Source organism: Oncorhynchus gorbuscha, unplaced genomic scaffold (assembly GCF_021184085.1).
Source record: "Oncorhynchus gorbuscha isolate QuinsamMale2020 ecotype Even-year unplaced genomic scaffold, OgorEven_v1.0 Un_scaffold_576, whole genome shotgun sequence".
Classification (NCBI taxonomy): Eukaryota; Metazoa; Chordata; class Actinopteri; order Salmoniformes; family Salmonidae; genus Oncorhynchus; species Oncorhynchus gorbuscha.
Window position 1 is genome coordinate 251,104 of NW_025745411.1, and position 16,157 is coordinate 267,260.

General features: G+C 41.3%; 1 protein-coding gene and 1 long non-coding RNA gene across 2 annotated transcripts in view; both read right to left on the reverse strand.

Moving 5' to 3' along the window:
* Nucleotides 1–16,157, reverse strand: part of LOC124018745 (nuclear pore complex protein Nup107-like) — a 230,538-nt gene that overhangs the window by 1,508 nt on the left and 212,873 nt on the right. The gene's annotated exons all lie outside the window — the stretch shown is intronic.
* On the reverse strand, nt 3,768–6,368 carry LOC124018757. The gene is made up of 3 exons (XR_006835672.1): nt 5,872–6,368; nt 4,115–4,416; nt 3,768–3,903 (listed from the first exon to the last, which is right to left on the reverse strand). It is a non-coding gene; the product is annotated as an uncharacterized LOC124018757 (long non-coding RNA).

Consider the following 16,157-nt stretch of genomic DNA (forward strand, 5'->3'; position numbering starts at 1 on the left):
TTATTATATTGTGTTTACACAAGCAGATCAATTCAGATCGTTTAACTAATTATTTGCAAAAGAGCTGATCTGATTGGTCAAAAGATCAATTAGTGAATGAAAAGATCTTAATTGGACTGCCTGTGTACACACAACGTAATAAACCCAAACAGATGATGTAACACCTTACGGTTTCCCCACTTCTACACCACAATCTCAATGTAGAGTTGAATAGTCTAAATGACCTATAGAGCTCAACAACCAGGTCTAGAGAGAGAGACAGGGCAGTCCTGCTAATAACAACCAGGTCTAGAGATAGAGACAGGGCAGTCCTGCTAATAACAACCAGGTCTAGAGAGAGAGACAGGGCAGTCCTGCTAATAACAACCAGGTCTAGAGAGAGAGACAGGGCAGTCCTGCTAATAACAACCAGGTCTAGAGAGAGAGACAGGGCAGTCCTGCTAATAACAACCAGGTCTAGAGAGAGAGACAGGGCAGTCCCAATAACAACCAGGTCTAGAGAGAGAGACAGGGCAGTCCTGCTAATAACAACCAGGTCTAGAGAGAGAGACAGGGCAGGCTAATAACAACCAGGTCTAGAGAGAGAGACAGGGCAGTCCTGCTAATAACAACCAGGTCTAGAGAGAGAGACAGGGCAGTCCTGCTAATAACAACCAGGTCTAGAGAGAGACAGGGCAGTCCTGCTAATAACAACCAGGTCTAGAGAGAGAGACAGGGCAGCTAATAACAACCAGGTCTAGAGAGAGAGACAGGGCAGTCCTGCTAATAACAACCAGGTCTAGAGAGAGAGACAGGGCAGTCCTGCTAATAACAACCAGGTCTAGAGAGAGAGACAGGGCAGTCCTGCTAATAACAACCAGGTCTAGAGAGAGAGACAGGGCAGTCCTGCTAATAACAACCAGGTCTAGAGAGAGAGACAGGGCAGTCCTGCTAATAACAACCAGGGTCTAGAGAGAGAGAGACAGGGCAGTCCTGCTCTCTGTACAATACAATCAGTAAAGTATTTAAAAGTCTACTAATTTAACAAAGCAAGATATTCTCTATAAAATAATAAAGGATAGGATTCAATAAATGAATTCAAGACATAACAATGATTGAATTAAACATGAGTAAAAACAACAACAACAACAACAACGAATAATGATTCACCATAATCAATATACCAAAACTATGATTTGTTCAACCCAGTGTGTCAAACCTGTATCTTTTGATGAGTCTGTAAACTCTGTTATGAAGTTCTGGCCAAAGGAGATTACCAGGGATGTTTCCATCCCCTTTCCAGTCACTATATTCCTGATACAGCATTGGCTCTTCTACCTTTATTGCTGCATTACAAAGTAAACATCTGCAGTCTATTCAATGTATTGTCATGTGTCTGATGAAAACCATTTTCATTTCTTTTATATGTATATTGGTGGAACATTTCATGACTCTAGGACAACTAAAATGCAAGATACAAGATATCTTCAGTAGTTTTGAAATGTAATGTTTGTTTAATGGGTAAAATATGGTCGTTTTTTTCCCTTCAATATCCTAAAAAGTGTGTTTCAGAGACCAGAGGTTTTCACCCGACAGCGATGATATGTGATACCGTGGCTTTCCTAAATAATATGGGCACATCACCATATCCCTCTATAGCTTACGTCTACAGTTGCAAATAAGCGAAGGGGAAGGCGGGTAGCCTAGAGGTTAGAGTGTTGCAACTGAAAGGTCACTGGTTCAAATACTAAAGGTGCTCCAGGGTGCTGTACTACTATGGCTGACCCTGTAAAACAATCCATTTCACTGCACATATCTGCTGTGTGTGTGACAATAAAAGCATTATTTTTATTTATTTAAATGTCCTAAAGCTGCTTCCCCGACACACAGCCGCCCTAACTTCTGTTAAAACACAGCTCAGCATCTCAATCCGATCCTTGATGTACCTACACTTATTTCAATGATCAATTTCTGCATCTCATCTCTTTTACGACTTCGTGATATTGTCTTCCATATTCCGTCAAGGATATCAGAGTATCCAGGCGGCAATGTGGCCGTCACCCGATGATAAGACGTGCAATGAGCTCAAACAGATGTGGGTTTTCCATGGCAACATCGGTGAATCTTGACAACATTTGAACATCGTTTGTCTCCACCAAGTAGACCAATACGTTTTCTAGAATGGTCCTGAGAGGGATTGCATATTCAATCACACTCTGAGTTTCAAGAGTTTCCTTACATTTGTACAAAAAGCCACCAGTATGCATGGCAATCACCTGGCAGCCATATACTGGGATGCCATTAATTACTTGACAATGACTGGGATTTATAACGGAGACCCAGAGGCTCCATTAAAGCAGAAGGTGTTATAGGTCAGCACATTCAGATTCCCTGCATTATCTGCTCATTAAACTCTTTGTCCAACTCATCACCCAAAATGCTTTCTTTGATTGACATGATGGAGCTCTCGTTTCTCTCCTAAATGTTTGATCTCAGCTGCATTTCTTTGTTCCACCTCTATTATGGTCGTGGAGTCCATCTTTTAACGCTCCATCTGGATGGCCAACGATGTAGATCCCACCTGTCTGAGGGACTGGGCCATACTTCTGAAGGACACCTGGAGGAAACTTATAGCCTTTTAATGGGGTACTCAACTCCAGTATGGCATAGTCAACCTGACGCTCCACCTATCAACTCCATATTGAGGGCAACCACTTCTGGTTTAACATTTACCTTCCACTGACCTGATCCAAGTGGGTTGTCAAAATTAAACGTGACAGTTGTGGGAACCGACAGTCTCTTTCCCTGAAGTACACCTTCATCCTTGAACAAATGACCATTTGTCAGGATGAAGTTATCGAACAGCAGGAAACCTGTTCCTTCGATGAATTCGTGCTCGACCTTACAGACTGAGGTGGTCACTTCTGCCAGCTCTGTTAACCTGTACACTTCAGTAAAACTCTCCGGTTTCTTACCAAATTCCTCCCTCATCAACTCTATCACTTCAGACTCAGATTTCTCCTGTGGATACCTACTCTTCATGTGATCTTGTAAACGTTTAAACTGGTCGCATAAGATCTGATGAATTTCCCTAGAATCTGGCATGGGAATGTATTTTTGTTTCTTATTTGCCTGTATTTCCTGTCGCTCCTGTGTCATATTTCCCACAGAGGGCCCCTCCTCCGATTTTGCACTTGAGTTGGACTGAGAGGGCCCCTCCTCCGATTTTGCACTTGAGTTGGACTGAGAGGGTTGTGTGGTGTCACCCTCAGATTTGAATCTTGTGTCAGAAATCTTTGATTTTGTGTGCCAAGCACTTCTCTGTTTGTTGGTTCCTTTAGAAAAATTTGAAATCTGCGATCTTTTAGCAAGTTTACTACAGTGGACATAGTAATATTTGTTTGTTTTTGGGGTTCCTCACAAAGTGTACATGTTTCTGCAAACACTATGTCTGAGAAACGCCCATCTGCTTCCAGAGCTGACTTGACTGTATCCCCACATTTTGCATAGATACACAGAGGGCTAAAATGCTTATGTTTTGGGTGTTTAAGTACCTCCTTGCTTGTGATATTTTTCCCACCTGTTACCCCAACACAGAAAGTGACAAATGAGGATTTTTGCTGTTGCTCTTTTCCCTGTGCAAGTTCCCTTTTCTCATCTATGGCCGGTGTTTTAGATTTAGGGAAAGTGAATATAACGAGGAGCTCATCTTTCTTAATTAAGCAACATGGAAAGTGCTCCGCTATGGCCCCTTTTTCATTCACAATGACAACTTCTCTCCCTTCACCTTTTCATTAATTTACAGAAGATCTCATTTCTTCTGAGAACTTCTATTATGTTGCCAGGTTCGGTACAGGTGATTTCCCCTTTATCTGTTCGGCCTGAGTCTCCGCTAGAAAAGGACAATCGGTGACAGTGTTCTTCCTGTAGAGAAATTTATAAAGAATGTTAATAATCTTTATAGATATTATGTTTGTCTGGTTAAATTATAATAAATTGTGCCCCCATAACATATTCAGAGGACTCTTAGGCATGTTAAAGCTTATCAAAACCAGTTAGTCATTATCAATATACTAAATATACTAAACAAATATTTCATGATGGAGTAGAAATGTGGTATCAACATTATCCTGACCTTGGTATTATGAGGTTCAGACATTTTCATCTTTTTGTTATTTGAAGCCATTTGATCTGACAATGGACCGCTCTGACGATGGACCGCTCTGGCGATGGACCGCTCTGACGATGGACCGCTCTGACGATGGACCGCTCTGACGATGGACCGCTCTGACGATGGACCGCTCTGACAATGGACCGCTCTGACGATGGACCGCTCTGACGATGGACCGCTCTGACGATGGACCGCTCTGACAATGGACCGCTCTGACAATGGACCGCTCTGACGATGGACCGCTCTGACAATGGACCGCTCTGGAACTGAAATAAAACAGGAGTTTGACGTTCTAAGTCAAGACAGAAAAGGATTATGCTGTAGATACACAAGACCAACAACAGTCCTATTACATCCTGCCATATGTATAATATGAGTTATCCTCAACAACAGCTCTTGATCTTTGATCAAATAAAGTTAATACAGTATGACAGAGTAGATGAAATGGTCAAACTATCTGACGTAAGACAATGGCTCACTGTTTGTTGCTAACAGCTACAAGCCTTCATTGGTAACACTTTAGGATAGTCTATCTGTGGATGTTTGACAAAACACCATTCGTGTTCTGCTGTTGTGTTCACCTGCACATCGTCATGTCCCACCGGGGCGGCAGGGTAGCCTTGTGGTTAGAGCGTTGGACTAGTAACCGAAAGGTTGCAAGTTCATATCTCCGAGCTGACATGGTACAAATCTGTCGTTCTGCCCCTGAACAGGCAGTTAACCCACTGTTCCCAGGCCGTCATTGAAAATAAGAATCTGTTCTTAACTGACTTGCCTGGTTAAATAAAGGTAAAATAAATAACAAATAAACCAACCGGTTTCAGTCTATTCAATTCAAATAGTTTTCTAAACATAGAATAATCATGCTAGATTACATTCCTTTTTTATTTATTTTTATTTAAACTTTATTTAACCAGGTAGGCAAGTGGATCTGCACCACAGATGAAGAACATTCCTTAGCTAAGAATATGTGCACAGGGGTTAAAACAAGAGAGGAGAACCCCCAACAGGATGCAACATTAATTCATGGACTCAACTTAAAGCCCCCCAAACAGGATGCAACATTAATTCATGGACTCAACTTAAAGCCCCCCAACAGGATGCAACATTAATTCATGGACTCAACTTAAAGCCCCCCAACAGGATTCAACATTAATTCATGGACTCAACTTAAAGCCCCCCAACAGGAATCAACATTAATTCATGGACTCAACTTAAAGCCCCCCAACAGGATTCAACGTTAATTCATGGACTCAACTTAAAGCCCCCCAACAGGATGCAACATTAATTCATGGACTCAACTTAAAGCCCCCCAACAGGATTCAACATTCATTCATGGACTCAACTTAAAGCCCCCCAACAGGATTCAACATTAATTCATGGACTCAACTTAAAGCCCCCCAACAGGATTCAACATTAATTCATGGACTCAACTTAAAGCCCCCAACAGGATTCAACATTAATTCATGGACTCAACTTAAAGCCCCCCACAACAGGAGTCAACATTAATTCATGCTCGACTAACAGCCCCCCAACAGGATTCAACATTAATTCATGGACTCAACTTAAAGCCCCCCAACAGGATTAAACATTAATTCATGCTCAACTAACAGCCCCCCCCAACATGATTAAACATTAATTCATGGACTCAATTTAACAAAAGTGCTCAGTTTGAACAAAAATAAACATGACACCAAATCAATTATAACATGCGTTCTCACCTGACTAGTTTTCACTTGTCATGATTGGTCCAATGTGATTTGAATGGGGACCACAGTTGGTATTATGTCTTCCTCTTTGTTTAGGAACATTTAATCAAACACACTTTTATCCCTGAACCTGTTTCATATTATCATGGATAGATTATCGCGTCCGAATAGAGCTACTGACTCTTCTGTCTCACCATTCACTCCACCCTGCCTACATCACAACAAGATGGGGGGGCGGAAGAAGAACACCAAGGCGGAAGAAGAACACCAAGGCGGAAGAAGAACACATCACAAGCCCACTACAGATTACCTTCACCGACTCAACTCATTTTACACCCACACTGAAACTACAAATGGACCCGCCAAAAAGGCCAGGATCTTGCTCTTGTTGATAAAAGGATATGTAGAAGGGTGAGCCGGTTAAGGATCGATTCAGACAAGGTGGTAGATTGTACGACAAGCGACAGATTTATTCAGAGTGAGAATATCTGGTACACGTATATACGGCTCTCCCATTCGCTCGCACAGAACAGCAGGAAAAAGAGGAAGAGTGAACCGTTACAATACAATTTATACAAAACAGAAAGTAGGTTGATCCTGGGAGATCGGATCTTTTGATTGGTTCAGCTGGGCCGTTCGTCTGTAGTCTTCCGCCATCGGCTCAGCGGGGCCGTCCGTCTGTAGTCTTCCGCCATTGGCTCAGCTGGGCCGTCCGTCACTCTCGAATCCCGCCGTCACATCCGTTCAGCTAAAGGGGACTGTGTGTGTGCTGGATGGGGGTGTGTGTGCGTGAGTTATCCTGTAGGGGGCCCCACATCCTTTACTGTGAGTTGTAGCCATGCATTTAGCAGTAGGCTGATCACTTGCATAAGAGAATAGCAATTCTTTACAAAACCCTCTCTTCACGTCTCACCAGAGACGTGACACAACCTAACTAGATCCAGACACAAAGAGAAACTTCTCCCTAATGGACTAAGAAATAAGGCACGGTATTAAACAGAAATAGACATATGTATATTACCATCATGTTCTCCATTCAATCCCACTATGTACTAAGTTGGCTACCAGCCACCTAGGAACTTACAACCCTCATTCAACAGAGCGGAGAACATCTCAAAATAAAAGTAAAATGATTGTCCACATATGCCAACTTTTTCCAGCGGGAAAACGCTGTGATTCCCTCTCTTCACATCTCCTAAGAGATGTGATATAGTCCAGAGACATTACTCCAAGCAAAACGAAAACATAATCCAAAAAGGAAAAATAGCCTATGCTAGGTAAGTCTATACGGAAATGGCCCACAAAGAAAAATAATTTCCCCCTCTTCCCATCCCAGATGGGACACGACATACAATGGAGAAGCTTAATCAATATAAGCAACTGGATCCCCCTCCTAAAATGGCTGCAAACTGAAAGATGGGTCTCATGCTCCATACCATTATCTCGCACCTGGCTCCTGTTATCTAACAAAAAGACCGCTTGTTCTCGCAACCCACACTCTGAATGTGCCCTCCCTTCTGTATTTTCCAGCATGAGAAAGTTCCATGGCCCTGATACTTTTAACAATGTTTCAAATCAGCTAGGTAGCATAACACATACATACCTCCACACAAGGCAACAGCAGATAATATTCAATCTTATATATGGTAATGGCTATAATGTAAAATAACCCCATGGGTGTGAACACAAATTCAGCAATGAATCATATAACAGTTACAAAGTTTAAACTACCTTCATGTCAAAAGAGAACAGCTCATTCAAAAACTGAACAAAAGAAAATAGTGTGAAATCTAAGTCCCCCTTTTGACACCCGCTAGGGTGTCACTCACTATCCTTTATTTCAGTAGTCATAGCATTTCATGAAAATAATAAAAAGTGTATTATTAATAAGAAGTGATATATGCCTTTGTTGTATGCTTTTGTTTCCCCCTTTTGTCACCCGCAAGGGTGTCACTTATCAAAAACAGGATAAAACTTTATTGTTATTGACATGTAAGATGTAGGATAAAACTTTGGTCATGGAAAACAGAGTAAAGAATTATTAGAAACCATCTGGTCCTCTCAGCTAATCCTATCCTGTACCAGGTGGGCTCCTTGCCACCCAGGGGCTCCAAACCTTCACAACAGCATATCATGTGTCATCCTCAGTCAGTCCCATCCTCCCTGAATCCTTCATCACATCTGTAACAGACTTCTTAAAACACAGTATGATGCAAGCAGCATATCAATAACAAATAATACAATAATTAGGGTCAGAAATCCAGTAACCATCATACCAGTGTACTTACCAAACCAGGCCAAGAGAACAGACTCCTCCACCCCCCCCCGTGGACCTCATCTTAGCAGATAGTGTATCAAGCCCGCCTTAGATATATCACCATCTGGACTGGTATTATTATGAATATACGTGCAACATTGTTTACCGAACATCTTGCAGACGTCCCCTGACTGGCAAGAAGCATATCCAAGGCAAGTGTATTCTGTCTGGAAACCCCAAATGTGGCCTCAAGCTGTTCAGACATACCAGTGAGTGCATCACGGGAGTAATTCACCAAACGCTGTTGATTATAGTAGATATAATTAATCCATGCAGTCTGTCTAGCATCCACCATGGCTGGACCCATACTAGGTAGTAAGTGCCAGAGTCCATCATTCCTACCCAAGGCCTGAAACTCATGAGGAACCCCCACTGGCACTCCCAACAGGTTAGTGTATGTCAACTACATCCTCTGTCCATGGAGCACTACGTCTATGTCTCCCATGGGATGGAATGTTCTCAGGTCCCCTGGATACAGAACTCAGCAGCTGTTCAGCAGTAACATCAACAATGGTCAGTGGAATTATCAAACTGGTCAGACCACACGTACCTTGCCATTCTCCTCTAAGAATGGATCTCAGCACTCTTTTGGCTCCACACATCATCCACAAGTGGAATTAATGGTTATGTTACTGCTGCAATCAGCTCCAGGCAATCTCCCATAATCAATGCCATTACCTGTACCCGTGATGCAACTGTAATTGCCCCCATATGCCCCAACACCAAATGGGTGTGTAGCCAGAACAGGTCTAGCATGACTACAAATAATGCAGTCCTTTATTGTCAGGGATTTAGCTGTGTACCTCATATAAGACAGCCACAAATTGTCCCTACCATCAAAACCAGTCCCAGTTCCTAATTGATCAATAGCCGAATAGTCTCTAACATTAATTATCTGAATGGTATTTTTAACACAGTGGTGGTAGAGGAGTGTGTCCGATTACCTCTGGTCTTGGCAGTACCTTAATAGAAAACACACCCATCATGTCTGTCCTCGTCCTTTGTAGTCCGAGGGTGTGAGTGCCTGCATCATAGAGCTTAATATTTTTTATGGTTAGTAGGATTTCATCACCTTTACAAAGTTCAACATTGCTCCCAGGTTTCCCCCATATCATGGAAAACCTATCCACCCTTGTGGGACCCTCTATGCTATAAGGATACCCTCTTCTCCAATCCTAGAACAGTCCGAAGTCGGTTATCATGTAATCTCTACTCTAACTTCCTGTCTACCCAGATCTAGGGATCTCTTATGTTCATTTTGGAACAAAATACACATCACTTAGCCAGAGCCAGACACATCCTCACTCCTATGGACAAAAACAGGGGTGATAGGACAGGTAGGGTTACTTCATTCGGGAGTTAGCCCCGGAATTCTGTTAATTCCAGTTCTTCTCCCGAACTCTGTTTATTGTCCGACAGTGAAAAAGTGTCTTACCCTTCCGCCGTGCGATATGAATCTGGGCAGCTCTTTCAGCTAGCTGTCACCAGGGGTCTTCTATGGTCCCCAAGCCTCTGGGACTGGATTGAGTGACTTCACCTGTAGTTCACCTGTAATGCATAAAATCCTGGACATACAGGCTTGGTTAACAAACAATTTCTCATATGTTTTATCTGATTACATCTTTAACTTCTATGCCCAATTGTTAGCTTACATTTTTATTTTATTTTTTATTATTAGTTTCTTATCCAATAGTCCCCATCCTATCCTAGACCACAATTTACACCCGTCCCCATCCTATCCTAGACCACAATTTACACCCATCCCCCTTTTGATATCTGGCTTTGCCCAGGTATCAACCTTACCTACTCTAAATAATGACTTAGGTAAGATTAGTATAGTATCCATATGTTCTGACATTATCCTGTAGGAGCTCCCCCTACATTTTCTACATGTCCAACTCTCCCCCCTGTCTCCACTCAGCAACTGCTATCTTTGCCTGTTCTGGCCCCCCTTCCAAAACTCTCCTCACTTCTCTCCAACTTTCAAGGTCTTTGCAGTGCGTGAAAATCCCCTTAACCCAAACGTTTACTACAAAAACAAAACCTAATAATTATGATAATCCCCTCATACTCAAATAATTTGTCTCTGTGTTTCATGTTTTATTCATGTTTCTCCAAATTGTCTCCCCAAAAATACTTCTTAAATCCCCAGCCATTAGACACACACACAACTGTGATAATTGTGCAGTCCCTGTAACATAAAAACCTCAGTCTGCAATCCCCTCTGGCGGGCCTTTCATTGTACCCCATAATGAAAACAGATTCTAATGTTAGTCTATCTTAACCTCCTGTTTAATTTCATTTGTGTTATCTGAACAATCAAACCAAAATCAATAACCGGGGAGTACTTGTGTAAACTAATTAAAAGAACAAAATAAATCTACCTTATTTCTCATCACTTGGTTAAAACACCACTCCCGTCTTACATCGACCACACCCGTCGCCCCGTACCTAGTGTATATCTTATCTATTACTCAGTGGCTCAATTAATGTTTATCGTAAGTATGTTCAGATGTTGATTATGTAATTCTACAATTTTAGTATAATCCAAACTTCATAATATAACTCTACACACAGAATTTTACGTTAATAGAGTTGAACACCTTTTCCAACAGTCTTGCACACCCCCTCAATATTCTATGATATTACTCTCATCAGCAAGCCTGCGACTTTTCAACATTCTTATCATAAAAAATCCCCGACCTCATTCATACCGATATTAGTCCCCGACTGAATATCAAACGTATTTCATGCACACGATTTGAGTCTCACAAATCTTCATTTACGCCAGTAAACTTCAATTTACACCAGACACACACAGATCTTCATTCTCCCCAGCAAGCAGACCAGTAGGAGATGCAATAGCCCCACCTTCTGTCCATACTCTGTACAGCTTCTCACCCAGTCTCCTCCACTCCTTGCCCTCTCTGCCTTTATTTAAATCTAGAGTGGACTTCAGCGTTCTCTACACCTTTTCCATTTCCAACGATATTCCATGTACACTACAATACTGCCAACAACCAATGTCTTTACTGAAACCCAAGTGATACCCTTTCCCTACGGCTAAATCGATCTCAAGTCCGAGTAATCAATTTAAATATCCGTCATTCACACTTGGCCCTGCCTAATACATCACGTTCGCATCATATGACTTTCTATTCGCACTTTGGCGATCACTCGTTGCTCACCACTCATACATGTAGTCCCAGACTATCCATTCAAGCTTTGGTGGCCACCCGTTACCCATCATTCATACACGTGGTAAGTGATCTCTGTTACCACCTACCAACCAGGCATACTAGTACATCCCATACACAATGCACCATTAAGTATGGTTGATCAATAATAAAATTGCAGTTGCCAATGGAGATATTACTTTCTCAACTATTTTCCAATCTCACACATCATAATAGTTTAAATTTAGTAACTTACATCAAACAGGTGTCTCACAAAACTAAATTTGTATAACTCCAATGTGCAGAACTTTAGTTTTCCACAACAGGTGTCTGCTTACCCTTTTTAGTTGACCGGTCAGGATTTGTGAGACACACCGTCCAACGACAGTACTGGCCAATCGGCTGGCACACCAATGTCCAGCGATATCTTTTACCAGACCACGTCAGGGTCACCATTTGTCATGTATTGTATGTTTTAGTAATTATACATGTAGAGGGATTTGGCGCCATCTCCTGGTGGTAGCTCGTCTGTTCATCTGCCCCTCGTGGGGGAGTGGCAACCCCATATCATTTCAGGATTTTTTTTTAGTTGTGCTTTCTGCGCTTCTTCTATGGCCCAAGTTCCTATCTTTAGTTTCCTCTTCTGCTCTCTCTCTCTGTTTGGTCCCTTGGTTCCTCAATAAATGGGCCTTGTTTCTTCCTATTTCCTTGTCTCTAGCTTCCTGCAACGTCTCCCTTAACCCACATTCCATTGTTTTCAACTGGACCCCGGTTGGCAGTCCCCTCCTAGGTAACCTGCTTGCGTCCATCTTAACTTTACTCCCTCCCAGACTTTCTTTATATCCTTCCACTGTCCCTTTCCCCTGATCTATATTCTATTTTTTTTTTATCTAGGAACTCATAAACTTCAGCTTTGGAGTATTGGGGGTCGCCATTGTGAATTTTAAATCGTAATTCAATTTTAATTCAATCGGAAATTAATCGGAATTTTACCAGACTACTTGAATATAATTAGAATATACTTAGCCCGTCGTTAGTTAATAACAACAACGTATTCGAGGAGACACTATTGCTCACACTCTGCCTTATCTCAGAGCTTTTCCTTGTATATTCAGTTCGAGAAAAACGATTGGATTGGTATAGCTTTCGTGGAGCGCGCAACCAAGGGATCTATTCGACTATATAGTCACAATATTAAATATTATATTCAGATCTTATTTCAATTATACATCAGTCATTTTGTTCCTGATTATACATTTTACACAGAAGTTATAGATACATACAACATGGAAGTTTACATACAACATGGAAGTTTACATACAACATATAAGTTTCGGATTATCCAATAACCCTTCTTGAGTTCTCTCTCTGTCTCTCAAACCATCAACAATCTTGATGGAGACGATTACAACCACATTACATTTTATATGAACAGTTACAAATACACGTTTCTCTCTAATCATTATCAGCTTATCTTTATTATTGGACTACTTATCAGACTGGTCTTCGACCGAGTCGCGGGACAAAGTTGCCAATCTTTTCCCCTCTCGGCGCCAGGTTTAATGAATAGTAATTAACTATCCCCTTACTGATTTTTATCCCTAATCTCTACCGTGCTGAATCCATATCCATGTCCGACCCCTATCAATCAACACCATCAGACTGGATTAAGTCTCGGAACAAAATTACAATTTGTCCCCTCGGCGCCAGGTTTAATGAATAGTAATTAACTATTCACTTACTGATGTTATTAACCCCTCGGAACTTATCTTATCCAAATCCTCCGTGTCCGACCCCTCAATCAACACCATCAGACTGGACTTCGAGTCTCGGACAAAATTACAATTTGTCCCCTCGGCGCCAGGTTTAATGAATAGTAATTAACTATTCACTTACTGATCTGTTATTGACCCCTATCGGAACTAATCCAGGCCTCAAAAGTGATACCTCATCATTGAAAGCTATCAGACTGTGCTGACCGGGTCACGGGACAAAATTACAATTTATCCCCTCGGCGCCAGATTTAATGAATAGTAATTAACTACCCCCTTACTGATATCTCATCAATGATTTAATCACCCGGCCGTCGCCGGTTTGTACCACATATGTTCACTTCACTGTACTTTCAACTTGTCAGCAAATTATAAATTTACACAAGAATTCATACTTACTCGGAAATACTGATCAAAATTTAGACAGACTATACGACAATATGCAAAGTTTGATTTAACAGGTTTTGCTTACCTTGTTTATAGTGCACCTTTTAGATCAGTTTCCCGAGTTGAGCAGAATTATTGTCCTCCCCCGAATTCCTTCACCCGTCTTTTTTGGAACCGTCCTTCCGTCACTCTCCTTCTCACACCCAATCAACTCTCTTCGACCGGACCGTTATTAAACCATCCTCTGCTACCAAATTCTGTTGATAAAAGGATATGTAGAAGGGTGAGCCGTTAAGGATCGATTCAGACAAGGTGGTAGATTGTACGACAAGCGACAGATTTATTCAGAGTGAGAATATCTGGTACACGTATATACGGCTCTCCCATTCGCTCGCACAGAACAGCAGGAAAGAGGAAGAGTGAACCGTTACAATACAATTTATACAAAACAGAAAGTAGGTTGATCCTGGGAGATCGGATCTTTTGATTGGTTCAGCTGGGCCGTCCGTCTGTAGTCTTCCGCCATTGGCTCAGTCTGTAGTCTTCCGCCATTGGCTCAGCTGGGCCGTCCGTCACTCTCGAATCCCGCCGTCACATCCGTTCAGCTAAAGGGGACTGTGTGTGTGCTGGATGGGGGTGTGTGTGCGTGAGTTATCCTGTAGGGGGCCCCACATCCTTTACTGTGAGTTGTAGCCATGCATTTAGCAGTAGGCTGATCACTTGCATAAGAGAATAGCAATTCTTTACACTCTCCAAAAATGTCCCTCCTACTGGACCAGATACTTCTTTAACATGTCCGTTTATGTGAGGCTCCGGTTCCCGAGCTCTTCACTACACCTCCCACTTCACGTAACTCGTCCTCACTCATTTCCATTTCATTTCCAGCCCTCGACATTGTGTTTCTACTTGACGCCAGTCTCCTCCCCCACCCACTTTCGCAACAACTCGCCTACAAGTCCGGAAAACGAAGCCTTGTTCTACTCGGTTATATTAACCAGTACACACTTCACAACTCATATACAGACTCGTCTACATTTAGCTAACCTTGTCCAATTACTATTTTGTGACATTGTGTGTTTGTTAATAGTACCAACCTGTAAAACAGGAGACAAGATGCGGCAGGATAACGTTTGCGTCTGTCCGGTTAGGCTTCTCTCAGAAGAATGAGGAAGTTACAGCAGTTCATTAAAAAAAAACAAGTGACCAGATGTGAAGACAAAACGTACTATTTGCCTCCGACTCCTGGCAACAATAGGTATAAATGCATTTCAATAGGAAACCACTGGGAGATATATTCCTCTTAAAAATGAAAGAAAAACACAAATGTGACCATAGATTTTACTTGTATCAAAAATGCAATTGATATCTGCAATTGTTCTGTGCAGTGTAGGCTACTCTTCACTGATAAACTGTGTTCTGTATAGTGTAGGCTACTCTTCACTGATAAACTGTGTTCTGTACAGTGCAGGCTACTCTTCACTGGTTGAAGTGTTTATTGTGTACTAGATCGTATGGGTTGAAGTGTTTATTGTGTACTAGATCATATGGGTTGAAGTGTTTATTGTGTACTAGATCATATGGGTTGAAGTGTTTATTGTGTACTAGATCATATGGGTTGAAGTGTTTATTGTGGACTAGATCATATGGGTTGAAGTGTTTATTATGTACTAGATCATAAGGGTTGAAGTGTTTATGTACTAGATCATAAGGGTTGAAGTGTTTATTGTGTACTAGATCATAAGGGTTGAAGTGTTTATGTACTAGATCATAAGGGTTGAAGTGTTTATTGTGTACTAGATCGTATGGGTTGAGGTGTTTATGTACTAGATCATAAGGGTTGAAGTGTTTATTGTGTACTAGATCATATGGGTTGAAGTGTTTATTGTGTACTAGATCATATGGGTTGAAGTGTTTATGTACTAGATCATATGGGTTGAAGTGTTTATGTACTAGATCATATGGGTTGAAGTGTTTATGTACTAGATCATAAGGGTTGAAGTGTTTATGTACTAGATCATATGGGTTGAAGTGTTTATTGTGTACTAGATCATAAGGGTTGAAGTGTTTATGTACTAGATCATATGGGTTGAAGTGTTTATGTACTAGATCATATGGGTTGAAGTGTTTATTGTGTACTAGATCATAAGGGTTGAAGTGTTTATGTACTAGATCATACGGGTTGAAGTGTTTATTGTGTACTAGATCATATGGGTTGAAGTGTTTATTGTGTACTAGATCATATGGGTTGAAGTGTTTATGTACTAGATCATATGGGTTGAAGTGTTTATGTACTAGATCATATGGGTTGAAGTGTTTATGTACTAGATCATAAGGGTTGAAGTGTTTATGTACTAGATCATATGGGTTTAAGTGTTTATGTACTAGATCATATGGGTTTAAGTGTTTATGTACTAGATCATAAGGGTTGAAGTGTGTTTATTGTGTACTAGATCATATGGGTTGAAGTGTTTATGTACTAGATCATATTGGTTGAAACGTGTTTTATTTCTCAGTGCATTTGGAAAGTATTCAGACCCCTTGACTTTTTACACATTTTGTTACGTTACAAAATGTTTCCCCCCCTCACCAATCTACACACAATACCCCACTTTGACAAAAACTGTTTTTTAAAAACATTTTTACAAA